General features: G+C 46.6%; 1 protein-coding gene across 3 annotated transcripts in view; it reads right to left on the bottom strand.

Annotated features, from left to right (window-relative positions):
• Window positions 1–10,898, bottom strand: part of MYH11 (myosin heavy chain 11) — a 134,028-nt gene extending 123,130 nt beyond the window's left edge. For all 3 annotated transcript variants that reach the window (XM_066382551.1, XM_066382553.1, XM_066382554.1), the window contains exon 1: window positions 10,816–10,898. The gene's annotated coding sequence lies outside the window, so the exon portion shown is untranslated. The remainder of the gene's footprint in view (window positions 1–10,815) is intronic.
• Window positions 10,899–18,973: the final 8,075 nt, after the last annotated feature.

Below are 18,973 nucleotides of genomic sequence, written 5' to 3'. Positions count from 1 at the left end.
GAATTAAACAGAGTTGTCAGGGAAAAAGGTGTTTGGTTTGGTTTTTTTGTGTTGTTTTTTTTTTAACAAGCCCTCCCAAATGAAAAACTTATGAGATAATTGTGGAAATTTGAACATTGACTCATTATATTTTTGTTTTGTTTTGTTTTTTGTTGGGGTTTTTTTTGTATTTTTCTGAAGCTGGAAATGGGGAGAGACAGTCAGACAGACTCCCGCATGCGCCTGACCGGGATCCACCCGGCATGCCCACCAGGGGCAACGCTCTGCCCACCAGGGGCGATGCTCTGCCCCTTGGGGGCGTCGCTCTGTTGCGACCAGAGCCACTCTAGCGCCTGGGGCAAAGGCCAAGGAGCCACCCCAGCGCCCAGGCCATCTTTGCTCCAATGGAGCCTCGGCTGCGGGAGGGGAAGAGAGAGACAGAGAGGAAGGAGAGGGGGAGGGGTGGAGAAGCAGATGGGCGCTTCTCCTGTGTGCCCTGGCCGGGAATCGAACCCAGGACTTCTGCACGCCAGGTCGACACTCTACCACTGAGCCAACCAGCCAGGGCCAACTCATTATATTTTATATTAGGAAATGTGAAATCCTTTGGTGTGAAATGATACTGTGATTTATAAAGAGTTCTTTCCTTTTAGAGACTTTTGGAAGTATGGATAGAGGAAACGACAAACCTGGGATTTATCTCAAAATGATCAGTGCCGGGAGGAAACACATGGGATGTGGGCAGGGAGCAAGATCAGCTCAGATGTTGATAAATACTGTTCTGCTCGTGTTTGACATCTTTCCTTAAAAGGAAAAATATTGCTACATAAAATGTATAAAACTCTCTCCATCCTGTAAGCATCTTCCACTTGGCCCGTATGTCAAACCCAGAGTGGAGTTTTCGGGACACCAATAGCGATGGTTAACATTCAAGGACCCCTTCCGGTCCCTGGGCTAAGTCCCTCACAGGCAAGGTCAGCAAGTCATGTCACCACAGCCTCTGGAGTTAGGTTTACGATAAGCTCTGTCTTACAGATATGGAAACCGAGGCTCAGAGAGGTGAAGGAATCTGCCTCAAGTCACACAGCCAAAAAAGGTGGCAGAGCTGGGATTTGAACCCAGGTCTGATTGCATACCATGCTCTTCTGCTCCACACACAAGCTTGATGGGTTTGGCAGAAGCTCAGTGGAGTAATCCCAATAAATGAACTGAGCCTTTAAGGCACTGAGCACACAATACCACATAATATACACTCAAAATGGGACCCACATCAAGTGCACACCACAATAAGAACCTCACAAACACACTTGAGAAGGCAGATGCAAGAAGGACATACTGTGTGACTGGTTTTAAGAGGTTCAAAACCAGATGAAATCAACTAACGGTGCTAGAAGTCAGAAGTCATGACTGGCAGGATGGGACATGAAGTGGCCTGTGGGCCGATGTTCTGTTCACTAATCTGGGCACCAATGGTTTGGGTGTGTGTGCTGTGTGACAATTCACCAGCTGTGCCCACAGGTACGTGAATCTTTTTCCGGATATAAAGTACACGCCCATGAAAAGTTTTGGTTCTCTTTCTTCTTTTTTTCTTTTTAGCTTTAATTATGGTAAAATACACAGAACATATCATTTCCCACCTTCACTGTATAATTGTGTAATTTGGCAGTATTAAACAATCAATATTATTGCTCAATCAATAAGAAGGCTTTAGTGGTCACTGGTTATACTGAGGAAGCCGGGAGATGCATTCTGTTTGTTCCCAGCAGCATGACCACTGAGTGGGCTCTATCTAATGGTGACGTCGGTGAGCCGCCTTAAGTCAGGAAAAGAGCAAAATATACAACCAAAAAATAAAAGGACACAGGAATCCCCATTGCCAGGAACCCTGTATAATCCAGGATTCAAAAACACAAACAAGATCAAGTGCAAAGAGTCTGTCTCTGTCCAAAAATGGAGACAGAGAAGCTGGCTTGCTTCCCAGGGCTTTTATGCCTGTGACAGTTATGATGTGTGACATCTGCTTTGGTCACAAGAAAGAAAGAAAGAAAGAAAGAAAGAAAAGGAAAAGAGGAGCTTGGCTTCACCCTGGAAAAGTGTTTCCCAGAGTGTGCTCCTTGGAACCCTAACCCCCTCAAATATTTGGGGTGGGGGTGGGGTGGGATTCAGGGAGGTTGACACACTTTTCAAAGAGAAAACCAGTTCTGCGGTCAAATCCACTTGAAGCCTGACTTGTGATGACGCAGTGGATAGAGCGTCAACCGAGAACACTGAGGTTGATGGTTCTAAACTCCAGGCTTGCCCGGTCAAAGCACATGCGAGAAGCAATCAATAAACAGCTAAAGTGAAACAACTATGATCTTGCTCCCTCCCTCTCTCTCTCTAAAAATCAATAATTTTTAAAAAATGTTTTTTAAAATAAATCTATTTGAGAAGTGTTCCATATTCCCTCCCCCTCGTTGAGAAGCAGAAAAAGTATCGGGATATCCAAGATCCTGGCAGGTCCCCAAAAAGAAAGCTACTTCACGCGCCTTCAAACCCAGAGCTCCCCAAAACACTGGGCCCCAGACCCCTATTGCCTCTACACACTGAAATCCCACAGACTGGCCATTGAGAAAAATTCCGTGAGCTTAGCAAATTAACAACGCAATATTAGTAATCATAGCAGCTAAATTTTATTGAGTGCTAGCTTTATCTCACTTAATCCCTCAGAAACTCCATGAGAGGCACCACTATCTCTGGTTAAAAAGATGAGGAAACAGAGGCACAGAGAGGTTAAGTAAGTTGCCCATCATGGCACAGCTAGTTATGGTGAAATCTAATAAAAATATACTCTCAAAGGGATCTTTTCTGCTTTGGTCACCTTCTTCGAACCAGGCAGAGAATTTGAGGATTGAGAGAAATACAGCTACACGTGGGACACATCCTAGATCAGACTTGGCATCCAACTCGAAGACTCTGGATAACTCGGTTTTATTCTTATAAGGATTTGCCTCGGCACGCACCCACAATCTTGAGCTTTCCGGGTGTGGAGTGGTGGACAATCAGGCACTTGGTGAGGCCCGGCACAGAATGACAAGGAGTCTGCAAATTGCAGCAGAGATGAGACCACAGTCCTGGAATAGAGCTCTTCCTGTGTTGAAGGGGAGCAAAACTTGGCCTACTGCTCCCTGCTGGTCCTTAGTTTAAGCAAGGTTTTCCGATTTTAAGACTATTGCTGTTGAGACCGGATAATCCTTTGATGGGGGTTAGGGGCATGCCCCAACCTGTGCATTGCAGCATCTCTGATTCTACCCACTAGATAATAGAAGCATACCTTCCCCCTGGTCAAGACAACCAAAAAGTGTCTCCAGACATTGCCAGATGTCCCCTGGGGGACAAAACTGCCCCCACCCATGGAAAGCACTGCTTTAGAGTAAAAAAGACAATTAAAACTGAGGACAGTCGGCCCTGGCCGGTTGGCTCAGTGGTAGAGTGTCGGCCTGGCGTGTAGAAGTCCCAGGTTCGATTCCCGGCCAGGGCACACAGGAGAAGCGCCCATCTGCTTCTCCACCCCTCCCTCTCTCCTTCCTCTCTGTCTCTCTCTTCCCCTCCCGCAGCCGAGGCTCCATTGGAGCAAAGATGGCCCGGGTGCTGGGGATGGCTCTGTGGCCTCTGCCTCAGGCGCTGGAGTGGCTCTGGTTGCAACAGAGCGACGCCCCAGAGGGGCAGAGCATCGCCCCCTGGTGGGCAGAGCGTCACCCCCTGGTGGGCGTGCCGGGTGGATCCCAGTGGGGCGCATGCGGGAGTCTGTCTGACTGTCTCTCCCCGTTTCCAGCTTCAGAAAAATACAAAAAAATATATAAAAAACAAACAAACAAACAAAAAAACCCAAAATAAAACTGAGGACAGTCACTACTTAGTTAACACCAACCTGGAATGTCACCTGCGGAAGGTCACATCAGATCAGACAAGAGACAGCTGCCCAGATAGCCAAACCTCTAAGAGGACCCTGAGCCCCTTGCTTCTTTCCTCCAAGGCCTCCTTCTCCTCCACCTCCCTGTCCACGCCTTGCATCAGCTCCGAGGGCTGAAAGGACACCTCCAGGGTTATGACATAGGACTGATGAAGACTAAGTACAGCTCAGGATCAAGCGCTGCTCTTGAACATTCTGATGAAAAGGACTCTGTCGCTGTTGGCATTAGCAATGTTTGACACAGCTGAGTGTGTCAGCCCTGCACGGTCCTGGCTTCCTTACCACCCACACACGGCTTCACTCTTGGAGCACAGAGGAGTTGTTTGTTAGCCTTTATAAATCCCAGCACGGCTCCAAACTCGCTGGGTGACCCTGAGCCAAGTCACTCTCCCTTTCTGTGCCTTACGGTTTTCATTTGGTAGGAAAAAAAGGAGGGGGGGGGGGCTGGCCTAGCTCTAACACTTTACTGTATCTGTGATTCTGGATCGAAGGGTTGAAATTGGACCAACTGAGAATGTTCAGCTGCTTTAGTTTGTTTTAGCATTGGTTTAATTTTCCCCAGAGGAACTCGGGGGTAAAAGGCCTTGCCCCTTTTGCTCCTGAATTAATGAAAAATGAATACAATACTCTGGAGCCCAAAGAGTACAGGATTTGCCCATCATCAGCTTCCCTCGGGATTCTAGTGCGAAGCCACTGTGCAAGATGTTGGACACAGTCCCGAATGCTGCCAGGGGCAGGTGAGCCATGCAGAGTGACCCAGAGCCCTCCTGCCCTCTCCAAACAGGGTGGCAGCTCGACTCCTGCTTGTGTCACCTAGCGAGGATGTGCGTCGTGTATGCCTGACGTTCAACAGACCTGGAAGTCTGAATTTAGGTACCAGATACCCACCCCCACAGTGAAATCACTGCACACTGCAAATGCCCTGTGGGCAAAATGATAGCTTCTGGGGCTGATCTAGAACACAACCCCCGGCCCCATTGGAAGGGCCTCTGAGGCAGAGAAATTAGGTCAAGGCCTGGCCCAGGTGGGGAGGAGCCAAGTGTGCCGAAGGAAGCAGGAGAGGAACTGAACTCCCAGATGCATCCATTCTCCAGCTCCAAACTGTCCCCACGAGGCAGCTGGGACTCTAACTCTGTTATTAATAATAGCTGCTAGCAGGCGTCCCCAAACTACGGCCCGCGGGCCGCATGCGGCCCCCTGAGGCCATTTATCCGGCCCCCTGCTGCACTTCTGGAAGGGGCACCTCTTTCATTGGTGGTCAGTGAGAGGAGCACTGTATGTGGTGGCCCTCCAACGGTCTGTGGGACAGTGAACTGGCCCCTGTGTAAAAAGTTTGGGGACCCCTGTGCCTGACCAGGCAGTGGCATGGTGAATAGAGTGTTAGATTGGGACACAGAGGACCCAGATTCAAAACCTCAAGGTTGCCAGCTTGAGCATGGGCTCATCTGGTTTGGGCAAGGCTTACCAGCTTGAGCTCAAGGTCGCTGGCTTGAGCAAGGGGTCACTTGCTCTGCTGTAGCCCCCTGGTCAAGGCACATATGAGAAAGCAATCAATGAACAACGAAGGAGCCACAACAAAGAATTGATGCTTCTCATGTCTCTCCTTTCCTGTCTGTCCCTATCTGTCCCTCTCTCTGTCTCTGTCACACACACACAAAAATAATAATAGCTGCTATAGTTACTGGGACCCTTCTATTCATGGGTTATCAGGCAGGCAATTTATTATAAAAATCTACTCCCCATGCCTCATAAGCGTTCAGCAAGGTGGGCATTATTTACTATTCCCACAATACTATCAAGGTCCAGAAAAGTAAAATGAAAGGCCTTTGCATTTAAAAATTGGAGCTGGCCCTGGCCGGTTGGCTCAGTGGTAGAGCGTCGGCCTGGCGTGCAGAAGCCCCGGGTTCGATTCCCGACCAGGGCACACAGGAGAAGCGCCCATCTGCTTCTCCACCCCTCCCCCTCTCCTTCCTCTCTGTCTCTTCTCCTCCCGCAGCCGAGGCTCCATTGGAGCAAAGATGGCCCGGGCGCTGGGGATGGCTCCTTGGCCTCTGCCCCAGGCGCTGGAGTGGCTCTGGTCGCAGCAGAGCGACGCCCCGGAGGGGCAGAGCATCGCCCCCTGGTGGGCAGAGTATCGCCCCTGGTGGGCGTGCCGGGTGGATCCCAGTCGGGCGCATGCGGGAGTCTGTCTGACTGTCTCTCTCTGTTTCCAGCTTCAGAAAAATACAAATAAATAAATAAATAAATAAATAAATAAATAAATAAATAAATAAAATAAAATAAAATAAAATAAAATAAAAGTTGGAGCTAAAATTTGTACCAAGATCTGACACCCAATCTCTCTTAACAGAAAATCTCTTCTTTGCTTGATGACCCGGCCCCATGGCCACTTCCCCACCAAACACACCCCTCATCTTCCAAAATCATCTCCCCATCCTTCCAAGGCAGCCTGACTTCACCTTAACAAGAAAAAGGTGAGTGGTGAACCTGCCATATCAATGTTGCTTTATAACACCTGCCTAATCATTTGAATACAGGAGGTCCTTGGGTTATGACGTGGTTCCGTTCCTAAGATAGTGACGTAACCCAAAGTTTGGTGTAAGTCAAAACACACCCTAGCCTAACACAAACGGAACACTTGCACTTCTAACAGTGCCCAGTAGGTAAGCTACTGGGGGACGCCCACTCTCTCACCCATACACTGCATTAGTGCGTATGCTTCCGCCATGCACAACCAAACAATATAGTTCGCCTGCATAGTCCATAACTGCGACGCTAACAGCCAAAGCTGAAATGCCCACGTTTCCATTTTTTAAGTTTTAAGTTTTTATGGGAGTGAGCATCATAAACTCGACACGTGGATTGTTGAGAGTGTCGTAACCCGAGGACCCCATGTACTGTTTTTAAAGTAACTCCAGAAGGAAGTTCTTTTAGTTAGTAAAGCTAAATTATTTTTCTCCTCCCTACAAAGAGAGCTTGGTTAGCAAGAGGCATGGTAGCTCTTCCGGAAGATGCTATGGGGATAGAGAGAACTGGTTATTTCAGGCCCTAAAGCCTTATTGTATTTTGTGTCTTACCACGTTGGCATAGCACTGCTTAAAAAAATCAATGTATAGTCTCATATGTGACCACTAGAAGTTTAAATTTACAGTGGCTTTAGAGAACTGTTCAGCTATACCTATGCATTTTAAATGTGCCTGGTCTTTAACTTAGCAATTGCATTGCTGGGAATTCATCCTACAGATACTCATATAATTAGACAAAAATAGACACACAAGGATGTTCCCTGGTGTCCTGTTTTAAGAAATGGGGGAATGAAACTGGTATGTTTCAATAAGGGGGTATTTCAGTAAGATGCTATACTTCCATGTAACGGTGTTATCCAGCTGATTTAAAAAAAATGCTGAAATAGAAAGATACCAGAAAGATACCAAAAATATGTAACTATGTGGAAAAAAGCTTAATTTACAGAAGGCCAATATTGTGCAAAAGAAAATGTGACAGAGAAAAGTTTTAGAAAGAAGCACAGGAATACATTAACCATGATGACATCTACAGATGGAGAGGCAGGGGAAGCAGGGGCCAGGGAGACCGGCGTTCTCCCTGGAGAGTAGGGACTGGCTAGAGTGACCGGGTGGACTCAGACACTGGCCCCACGCTTCACCAGCAGAGGGGAAGAAGTCCCCCAGCCTGCAGGAGTGAGCAGATGGCAAGCGCTATGGCCCGTCTTAGGGACGTTGATGAGGACTGTTCCTCCAGAGCCCCTGGGTTGCTGACATGAGTCAAAGATACACAACTTCCTCCTACAGATACAAAGAGCAGCACTCGTTTCTTCCTGCATCTTCTGACCCCTCACAAAAGTTCTTTCAGATTCCTGCTAGGCCTTCTCCCAACCTGTCCTTTCTTCCACCGTGTGGCCCAGTTTCAATCAATGTGCCTGAAGTCGGAGGTGGAGGCAGGAGACTTTAGAGAGCAGAAGAGCCCAGCTGAGCAGGCCAGACAGCCCTCTTCCACTCCCAGGTGGAAGCTCTTAAAGGACGCTTCACAACCCTGAATGAGTCACAAATGGGCTGATATAACTGGAATCTGTAATGTTGCCGACACTGGTGAGGGAGCATGACTACTTTGAAATAGAAGATTCTAATCACCACTTTTAGCTCCAATAAGAACTGAGTTTACAAGAAGAGATCACACAAAAGGAAAATTGGCAACATATTTCTTCTTTATGGAAAGACCACACAACAGGCTTCCTGGTTCTGCCAAGTAAAAGCTGTGTCACATTGAACAAGATTTTTAAAGTCTCTGGTCATGTATGTTATAAATAACCATCCACTGACGTTACGTTAACCAGGGGCCCGGCTCCATCCTTCGATGGGCATTATCCCATTTAATCCTTCCAACAGGGTCATCCCTTAGGCGCTGGAGTTAGAAAGAGCTAGCTTTGTAGAATTCTGTCTTCCTCATTGGCTAGTTATCTTGAGCACATTATTCAGACTCCACATTTGTAAAACAGTACCCATAATGATAGCATCTATTCCAAGAGTTTGTTGTGAAGACAGTAACATGATGCCAGTAAAGGATTTCGCACATGTTTGGCAAAAGGGCTCGGCTAACATGAGCTGTCCTCATTAACTCCATTTTACAGACAGGAAAACTGAGGTTTGGGAAGACCAGGGTGGATAATTTCTAAATTTGCTTGTGACAGTCTAGGATTCCAATGAATTTAAAATTGGACTTGGTTTTCCAGCAAAATCTAACATATTTGATTTGAGAATCACATGGTTGTGCCAGAGATATAATATTCACCTGTTGGATCCATTGTACTGAGAAAAGGAGACAATCCCCCCACCCCCAGAAATAAAACTTGCAAATAAAAGAGGAGTAGGAAAAACTAATTCCCTTTTCCTCCAAATGCCTTCTCCTCCACTTGGTCCTGAACGAAAGGACAAGGGCAGAGAAATCCCCAGAGACCCAACCAATAAAGCTGCAATACAAGGCTAATTTGCAAGGGGGCTGGGGATGGCCTCATGGAAAATGCTACCATAAATGGGCATGTCTGCCTCAATCTCAGCCCTCACACAGAAAAGTAATGATAACAACTACCTTGTACGGAATAACATCTATTTCAGACACACACACACACACACACACACACACACACACACACACACACACACGGTGTTTACAAGGCGGCCCAGAAGTTTATCGAGGAAACCCAGCTAGTTCATGTTATAGATAGACTCTTGGGATGACAGCCCACCTAAGCTCATCGGGCCAGCTGATGACCACACCATCGGGGGACAAACAGTGCCTTTTATTTTAAATTCTCTAAAGGTCAGTTTATGTTTTCTTCAAAGAGATGATAAACACTCTCCTCCTTGGAAACATTTGGATCTGCCAGCAACCTGACTCCAACAAAGTTTTGTTCATGATCAAGAAAAAAAGGATGGTGGGGGTTGAAGGTATAGAGTTGGCATCAGACAGACCCAAAAGTGAGTTTCACCATTTATTAGCTGTGTCATACCGGGCAAGATACTGAACCTCTTGGAGCCTCAGCTGCCTTGTATATTAATCAGGAATAATCATGCCTCCTTCAAAAGGTGGTTGTAATAATTAACTGCGACACATCAAGTCAAACACTGCTACAGTGCCTGGCACATCAGTGCTCCATCAATGGTAGCGACTTCAGTGGGAAAGGGCCAAGGAAAGACTGCCAATGGTCCACAGATATTTGACATCCTATTTTATACACTGCCATCTAATGACTTTTAGTTCAGCATCTTCAAGCTCCCTTTCTATAAAGATTCTACAATGGGAGCTTTAAGAAAACCAAACAAACCAAGAAGACTGAACCAAAACAAACAAACAAACAAAAAAGCTACGCAGAGCAGTTTACTAAGGGCCAGCCTGCCTTCCCTTTGCCAAACCCTGGCCCATTGGCAATTTAGTCCATTAGTTCTTAATACTGTAATTGATTGTTTCCTGCCGTGGGTTTCTAAATATTTTCTCTTACTGCTTGACAAGTATGGCTTTGAATGGTGCCTTGCCTCAAGCAGCAACATCCTCACCAGTTCTCTGTGCGGGGAGAAAAGTTACAATTGACAGTAGTAGCCATACCTTTTCTTACTTTGCCCACTCTGTGAGGCATGAGAGTAACTGCAGAAAACCCCGGTGCAGTCTTATATAATGCACCTGCAGGTGGCAGAGGCAAAGTTAGACTCTGGCATTGTTCTGGGTCTTTGAGGCTCCTAGGGTCAACCTGGATGAATTTTTAAAAATTTGGAGGGAAGGGGGTCTGGAAGAAAACTGGGCTGAAATAATGCACTGGCTCATAACCAGCCTCTCACTCCAGGGTTATCAACATGCACATCCTCTGATGAACAACACTGCCCTCTCCGCGGAGTATGTGCCCATGTGTTTTTAACTGAGTTTATGCCTTATCAGAACTAAGCAGCGCTTCCCAATCCCCATGAAACCACACACTTGGGGTGACTATGTGACAAAAATGACTTTTCAGTGACGTTCCGCTGCACTCTTTTTGTGCCTAGAATAAGTTAGAAGCCTGGCTTTTGAGGCTGAACCTCTGAGATTCGTAAGAGTGCTCATCTTCCAGAGTTGCCTCATAACAAGAATACCTGGGACTCTCTATTTTTGTTATTCTGTCTAGTGTAATGGGAGTTGGGCCCGAGCATTGTCGTAAGTACCCCCCAAAGTGATACTTATCATTGCTGGTTTGGGGATAATCTAGGGTGATGGGGCAGAGAGACATAAAAATTTGGCCCCCCTACCCTTTCACCTCACCGCTCGCCAGCCCCTGGATGCTCTGGAGGACCCTTAAACCCTTGACCCAATTCCCCTTCCCCCTACCAGGCGACACTACTTACAGATCTCCCACTGCGGGGATAACGGAGAAGAAACGGGATGGAGAGCCCAGATCTGGCACACCTCCCAGGCAGGGGCGTCCAAATCTCCCAGCTCGCCTGAGACGCCTCTCTTTATAGACCCGGAGCTGCCCGCGGGTGGAAAGGGGGAGTCCGCCCCGGAGGGCGGAGTGGGGGAGGGTCCAGCGCTGCTCCCTCCGCAGCGCCCCCTGCAGGGCCAGGGAAGCGGGGCTTTTGTCCAGGTCCTTGGGCGCACCTGCGGTGCTGGAAGAACCGCGCAGGTGGGGCAGACGAGCAGGGGCCCAGGCGGAGGGTCGGGGAAAGGGCGCACCTCGCAGCTGCGTTGGGGCAGGTGTCTCAACACCCCCACCACCCCACCTCGCCCGGGGACAGTCAGCGAAACTCCGGGTCCCTAGAGTAAGGGGTCGAGTGGCCAGCGTCTATAGGGAATGTTTGAGAATTGCTTCCCTGAGTCCGTTTCAGCCGAAGGGGCTTTAACCGCTTCCTCGCCCTGGGGGGTCGAGTTGGCCGGTCCCCGCCCCACTCATTTTATTCGTCTCCCGCTGTCTGGAAAGGGAGCCGGTCGTGCTGCATAAAGGCTAGAAAAGGGGATTTTTTGAACTTTGCAAAGTGCAAGGCAGGAGCCTCTGACTGCTGGGAATTGTGCAGAACGGGGAAGTTTTTACTCTTCCCAACTTGCCATCCTCACCTCCCCCAAGGAAAAAAAAAATCCCACTGTTGTCACTTAAGGCCCCGGGCGCTCCTTTCGCTGCCCGTGTGACCTCGGGCAAGTCAGCCCCCCCCCCCCCCCCCAGCCTCAGTGTCCGCATCTGAAACGTGTGTGAGTGATGTACGGTAATTTGCAAGGTGCACGTCAGGATCTAAAGAGAATGCGGGTGCAACCCGGGCCTTGCAAGTACCTTCCAACTGTTCCTGTCCGTCCCAAGAAATTCTTGCGAATGAAAAAGCTGCAAGAATTTACCTCCGTCTCTCTCCCTCTCGGCACCACTATTCACTTCCTCATCTCTCTCGCCCTCTCCCTCTCCATCTCATCATCCGTTTCTTTGCTTTCTGCCTGTTCTTGCACCGTGTATCGCTGTCCCTCTGTCCATCACTGTCCCTCTCTCACTGTCTCTCATACGCCTCGCTCGGTGTCAGGTCTCTGTGTCTCTCCCGCAGGTCTCCCTGTCTCTGGTCTCTGTCTCACTCGTACGTTTCATTCTCTCTGATCTCTGCGTCTCTGGCTCCAGTCTCCCGCACTCCCTCTGCCTGGCTGTCCGTCTTTCCCTGTCTCTCTCCGCTCTGTCACACGCACGCACACAGGCCATAAAAGGAAGCCGAGGCGGTGGGCTGGCCCCGCGCCAGGCCGGGGACCCGCGGGCAGCCCGGACGCCCCGTGGCACGAACTCCGAGGTTCCCGATCCAGCTGGTCCTCCCTCCCCGAGTGCGGCGGGCGGGCGGGCGGGAGACAACCCAAAAAGGGCAGGCGCGGGCTCCTTCCTGCGGAATTCCCAGCCCCGCATACCAGCCCGGGGCTGCCCGCTCCCGCTGACTAAATATGGTGCCGAGCGGCCTGCGGAGCGGCGGCGCGCGCGGGAGGGGCCGCAGAGGAGAGCTCTGCCCCGCAGACCCCCTCGGGCCCTTCTCCATCCCTCCGACAGCAAGTTCACCTGGCATACACCCCTAAACACACTCCAGCCCTCCCGCGGCCGACAACGGCGGCAGGCGGGGTGGCGAGGGGACCCCCTGCTTGTGGCAGAGCCCCAGTCCCATGCTGGTCCCAACTCTTCCAACCAGAGGGTGTGGGGAGAGGGTTAACGGAGTTGAAGACCCTGGCAAAGCTCTGTGCTGGGCACATGCCCCGTCTTATTCCACAAACCCTCCCCAAGTAAGGAGGCAGGTGATGGTGGGCAACTTGATTGATACCCTCATTTGCAGGGCAAAACACTGAGGTCCCAGAGAAGCACCCCAGCTCCTGGGACTGGGCCCACCATCGCCATGATTCTAAAGGGAATCCTGAGAGATTCTAAAGGGAAGTGCCCAGGAGAATTAAATCTGAACCTGCCTGTACCAATTTCTAGCTGTGACCATCAGCAAGTAACTTGAACCCTGTGTCTCCGTTTCCCTACCTGTAAAATGGGATAACATCAGCTATTTCTGAGTATTTGTAAATAGCCCTTGAGATGACCGATGTAAAATGACCATGTGACATTGCTTCCTGTTAGCTATTATTCTCAACAAACATGAAACCAAGCAGAGTGGCGCCAGGCCTTGGGGACATAACGGTGAGTGAGAGCCTGTCCTGCCCACAGCGTTTGCCTACAGGCTTCCGGGCCCTCTTAAACCCTCCTCATCCCTCCAACATCAAGGTCACCTGGTTTTCACCCTGAAAACACCCAAGCCCAGCACCCTACCCACCAACGGGCCGAAATCAAAGAGTTAAGAGATAGTATTCAGCTGGCTGGGGAAGTTAGGGGTAAGTTCTTCAGCAAATGATGAATGGGCTGCTTCCCCACGTGCCCTTTAATGTCTAGACTGTAAAAGGAATGGAAATTGTCCCTGCGCGAGCACAGAAATGCAGTGGAGCAGAGCTGAAAGGAAGGGGGGAAACTAAGTCGGTCCGTACCCTCCCGTCGTGGCGAGTCCGGAGCAGGCTGTCAGAATCAAACTCGCTGCCTCCCAGTAAGAAGTGCATTTTTAACCAGGGGCATTAACGTGGGCACTTTCAAAGGGGTTGCATTTGATTCTTCACAGAACTTGGTAAGCAAACACTGAGTTTTACTGCCTTGTCTCACCTAATCCTCATAACACCCCTATCAAACAGGGACTTTAAAGAAAAAAAATTCTCTCCCCCCCTTTGCTGTTTGTTGAGAAACCAAGTTTGGTGAGTTAAATAATCAGCTAAGGTAGCACAGCTAGTTAGCGATGAAGCCAGAATTCAAACTCCGCCTGTCTGATGCCAAGTCGGAGGTTTTTAACTCATGACCTGCTAAGCGCCCGCCAGGCAGCTTTGGGACTGTTGGTGAACCTCTGAGCTTGTTTTCTCAAGGAAAAGCACAGATGGTTAGAATCCCTGCCTCAACTCCCCACTGAGCCGTTAAATATGACATGTGAAGGAGTTATATGAAGGATTTTATACCTTGCTGGTACATTCTAGAAGTACTGTATTTCCCTATGTATAAGACACTCCCACATGTAAGATGCACCTTAATTTTGGAGCCCAAAATTTGAAAAAAAATGTATTACATAAAGTTATTGAACTCGTTTTATTCATCATAAAGTTCATACAAATCCTCATCTGTGTGAAAAAGCGGGAAATCCAAGTAAAAAAAAAAAAATCTACAACCACTGTATAAGATGCACCCAGTTTTTAGACCCCAAATTTTTTGGAAAAGGGTGTGTCTTATACATGGGGAAATACGGGTACTCAGAAAAAGAATGTGCACACAACGGTCATTCAATAAATATCTGTCCAATGCAGAAAAGCTCAGAGGTTTGAATCTTCAAAAGTGCACTTATAATTAAATCAGATGCCTCCATTTTATTTCTCATGGCTCAAAAATCCAGTTATTTTAAGATTGAGTGAAACAAAAAAAAAAAGTTACTTTAAAAAAAATGTTGTTTTGACCGAGAACTGTCAAGTATGGTCCTCGGCAGGTCTTGTCTGTGAGGTGCCATTTAACGGGCTTTCGGTGAACTCATGAAACGAGGGCGGAGGAGCGGTTTTTCTCTTGGGAGTCTTCTTATCAAAGACCATTCTATTTGCCACTGGCTTAAGAAAAGCTCCAAAGTGTAATCCCCTCTAGTTTTTAATACTATCAAAGACTGGGTCCAAGCATGGTTTACTCCTGTGTGTGCTTCACAATTATTTAACCCTTTGAGTAGCATGAATGTTCATGTACGTCTTCTTGCCTCCTAACCATCCAGAGTACGATCTTTAAACTTTGAACTACAGCAGTAAAGGCAAATGTATGTTCTTCTTATTTCCATAAATTGGTTATCAAACAAACTTAATTTTAAGTTATTAAAACTGTAACTGGAACTAATTTCATTTTCTGGAAAAAAAAACTCACTCCCGGGGGGCAGCGAGCATGAAAAAAGCTCACTACTCAAAGGGTTAAAAGTGTATCAGCACTCGAGTCATCCAGCTCAAGGTCTGCACAGGACTCTGCCTCCTTGTGAATAAAGGGACCTCGTTGCTCACCAGAGAGCTGCTCACAGCCCCCTCTCTCCTATACAAAAGCACTTCTGGCCTGGCTTGTGGGGGGCGCAGTGCTTGGAGTGTCAACCTGGAACATTGAGGTCGTTGGTTCAAGGACTTCGGCTTGCCACCTCAAGGCACATAGGACAAGCAATCAATTAACAACTTAAGTGAAGCAACTATGAGTTGACATTTCTTGTTCCCTCTCTCCCCTCTCTCTTCTCTCGCTGTAAAATCAATAAAATCTGAAGAAGAAAAAAAAGGCACTTGTTTCACTCATGACGGCCCTGTGCTTCTCCAGGTACGACATTGCACAGTAACCTGCAATGCTCTCTCCTTCACCACCAGTTCCCAAATCTGGTGACTTGGTAACTCCAGATTCCCTACCTCTATCAGGAAGGGTCTTAAAATTCTCAATAAAAACCCTGGCCGGTCGGCTCAATGGTAGACTGTTGGCCCAGCATGTGGATGTCTCGGGTTTGATTCCTGGTCAGGGCATACAGGAAGAGCAACCATCTGCTTCTCCACCCTTCCCCCTCTCACTCTCTCACTCCCACACCCATGGCTCAATTGGCTCAAGTGAGTTGGCCTGGGGAGGCTGAGGATGGCTCATGGCCTCACCTCAAGTGATAAAAATAGCTCAGTTGCCAAGCAATGGAGCAATGGCCCCAGATAGGCAGAGCATCACCCCATAGGGGGCTTGCCTGGTGGATCCCAGTTGAGGTGCATGTAGGAGTCTGTCTCTCTGCCTCCCCTCTTTTCACTTAATAATAATAAAAAAATCTCAATAAAACTATACAGTTTCTTACAAAACTAAAGATATTCTTACCATATGACCCAGCAAATCATCTTCCTTAGAATTTACCCAAATAAGCTGAAAACTTTATGTCCATAAAACCTGCACACAGATGTTTACAGCAGCTTTCTTCATAACTGTCAAAACTTTGAAACAATCAAGATGTCCTTTAGTAGGTGAATGTATAAATAAACTGTTATGTTCAGATGATGGAATATCATTTGGTACTAAAAGCAAATGAGCTATCAAGCCATTAAAAGACATGAAGGAACCTTAAGTGCACATGACTAAGTACAAGAAGCCAGTTTGAAAAGGCTACATACTAGTATGATTCCAAATAGATGACATTCTGAAAAAGGCACAACCTATAGAGACACTAAAAAGATCAGTGGTTGTTAGGGACTGGGGTGGGAAGAGGGATGAATAGGCAGAACGAAGAGATTTTTAAGGCAGTGAAGTTACTCTGTATGACGTCACAATAGTGGATACCATGTCCTTATACATCTGTCCAAACCCAGAGAATGTACACCAAGAGCGAACCCTAACAGAAGTTAAAGACTTTTGGTGATAATGATGTCAACGTAGGTTGATCAATTCTAACAAATATACCACTCTGGTGGGAGATTTTTTTTTTTTTTTATAATAATTTTATTTTTTTAATGGGGTGACATCAATAAATCAGGATACATATATTCAAAGATAACAAGTCCAGGTTATCTTGTCGTTCAATTATGTTGCATACCCACCACCCAAAGTCAGATTGTCCTCTGTCACCTTCTATCTTGTTTTCTTTGTGCCCCTCCCCACCCCCTTTCCCTCTCCCATTCCCCCCTCCCCCCCGTAACCACCACACTCTTATCAATGTCTCTTAGTTTCACTATTATGTCCCACCTACGTATGGAATAATACAGTTCCTGGTTTTTTCTGATTTACTTATTTTGCTTCATATCATGTTATCAAGATCCCACCATTTTGCTGTAAATGTTCTGATGTCATCATTTCTTATGGCTGAGTAGTATTCCATAGTGTATATGTGCCACATCTTCTTTATCCAGTCATCTATTGATGGGCTTTTTGGTTGTTTCCATGTCCTGGCCACTGTGAACAATGCTGCAATAAACATGGGGCTGCATGTGTCTTTACGTATCAATGTTTCTGAGTTTTTGGGATATATACCCAGTAGAGGGATTGCTGGGTCATAAGGTAGTTCTATTTTCAGTTTTTTGAGGAACCACCATACTTTCTTCCATAATGGTTGTACTACTTTACATTCTGGTGGGAGATTTTTAAAAAAAACTAATGAAGACCACACATCCTTGTAGAAGTTATTATAAAAATCAAATACCAAGTGTCTGGGAAGCACTGTTCTAAATGCCTTTAAAGGCATATCCTCACAAATGTTAATCCTTAGTGTACACTTGGCTTTAGGTTAACACATCAGATTTTACATAATCATACAAGCATGTGAGTCACATACAAATGTGTTCTTGCACATAATTATAAAGCTGTTAGTTTATTCTATGCAAACATCTATGCTAAGCTTAAATTTATCATCTTCACAAGCCACCTCTGCTCCTGTGAATTTTTAGATTGTCCAAGTTTTAAACTTCCGCTTTTCCTAAATCCGTCCTTAGTTTCAATTCACATACTATTTTTGTGTAATCCAACTTTTCTCCTGCATTTCCAAAAGATAACCTCTCCCAACAACCCATGAAAACCACCAGCAATAAGTACTAATTTAGTTTATGAGAACAGTTTCGTGGGTCCTCTGTATTTATATTTGTCTTTATTTTTTAAATGTCTCAGCCCATGCATCTTTTTAAACTACTAGATTATAAATTAATTGGCTGTTGAAAAATCCTGAATGTAGAAATTTCTAGAGCAGAATATCTTAGCCCACGATCCTCCCTTGCGGATAATTATAAAAAGTCTCATAGTATTTTGAAAATGTTTTTTTTCTTTTCCAAACATAAAAATGTAATACTAAATAAACCCACGTATGGCCCCAGCGATTTTTCCACTGTCCCCTGCAGAGACTGACTGCAGCAGCCCCACCACTGCCACCTCGGCAGTTACTGTCCCAAGGTGAGGTGGCTGACACCAAGTGCACAGACATCAGAAGTCCCCCTTCCTCAACCTTACACTAGACTCGCCAACAACGAGTTTGCTGGAGCCCCCAAAGGAAGGCCCAGAGAGCCACCTGCAGGTTCTGGGGTGCATCTGTGATGGCAGGACAATCACACAAACACCCTCTGCACAAAGGTGAGCTGCTTAATGTTTTTTTATTAAATGATACATCAAAAGTATAAAAGTTGCCTAGGTACAAACAAGTTTCAGAATAATGCATATAAAACCACGATGGACTACATGTGACAATTCCCTTGAGCTTCTATTCTGATAATTTTATCAGTATCCAAAATGCTTAACTCCAGCATTTTTCCTTAATCTAGTGCTGCATGATGCAATTCCTGAGGTAATCTTAGGGTCCACTGCCAATATCTTTGGATGTAAACCAAGTCCTCTGAGAAAAATTCAGATATTTATATTCCCATATACAATAGAATTCATAATTAGAATCAGATATTTAGAATTATAATCAGATTTCACTTAAAAATGGAAATAAGCCCTTATATCTACATCTATAAATGTAATTTTAGCTCACTAGTAGGGCTTCTCAAAATCCTTTGACTTGTAAGTATAGTTTAAGGGGATTTCTTTACGACTTTATTTATTCATTTTAAAGAGAAGAGGGGGTAGAGAGAGAAAGAGAAGGGGGAGAGGAGCAGGAAGCATTAACTCCCATATGTGCCTTGACCTGGCAAGTCCAGGGTTTTGAACTGGCGACTTCAGTGTTCCAGGTCAACACTTTATCCACTATATCACCACAAGTCAGGCTAAGGGGATTTCTTTAACAATTTGTTTTATTTAGATAAAAATTCTTGGTTAATCTGTAAGGAATAAACACTGACTAGCATCAAGTATAAAATCAAAAGTTTCAATAATTTCCAAAGGTAGCACAGAATCAATACTCTACAGAGAATGCCAGTTTTACCAATAGCTGCCCTTACCACTTTCCCTGTGGAAGACGTTTAAGCTGAATGTTGTCAGCATACAGGTGCTGCTGCAGCTCTGTTCTGAATACACCTTCTGACTGTTGCTAATCA

This window comes from Saccopteryx leptura, chromosome 4 (genome assembly GCF_036850995.1).
Source record: "Saccopteryx leptura isolate mSacLep1 chromosome 4, mSacLep1_pri_phased_curated, whole genome shotgun sequence".
In the NCBI taxonomy this organism is placed as follows: Eukaryota; Metazoa; Chordata; class Mammalia; order Chiroptera; family Emballonuridae; genus Saccopteryx; species Saccopteryx leptura.
The sequence above is the reverse complement of the archived record's forward strand: the minus strand, read 5'-3'. Positions and strand labels throughout refer to the sequence as shown.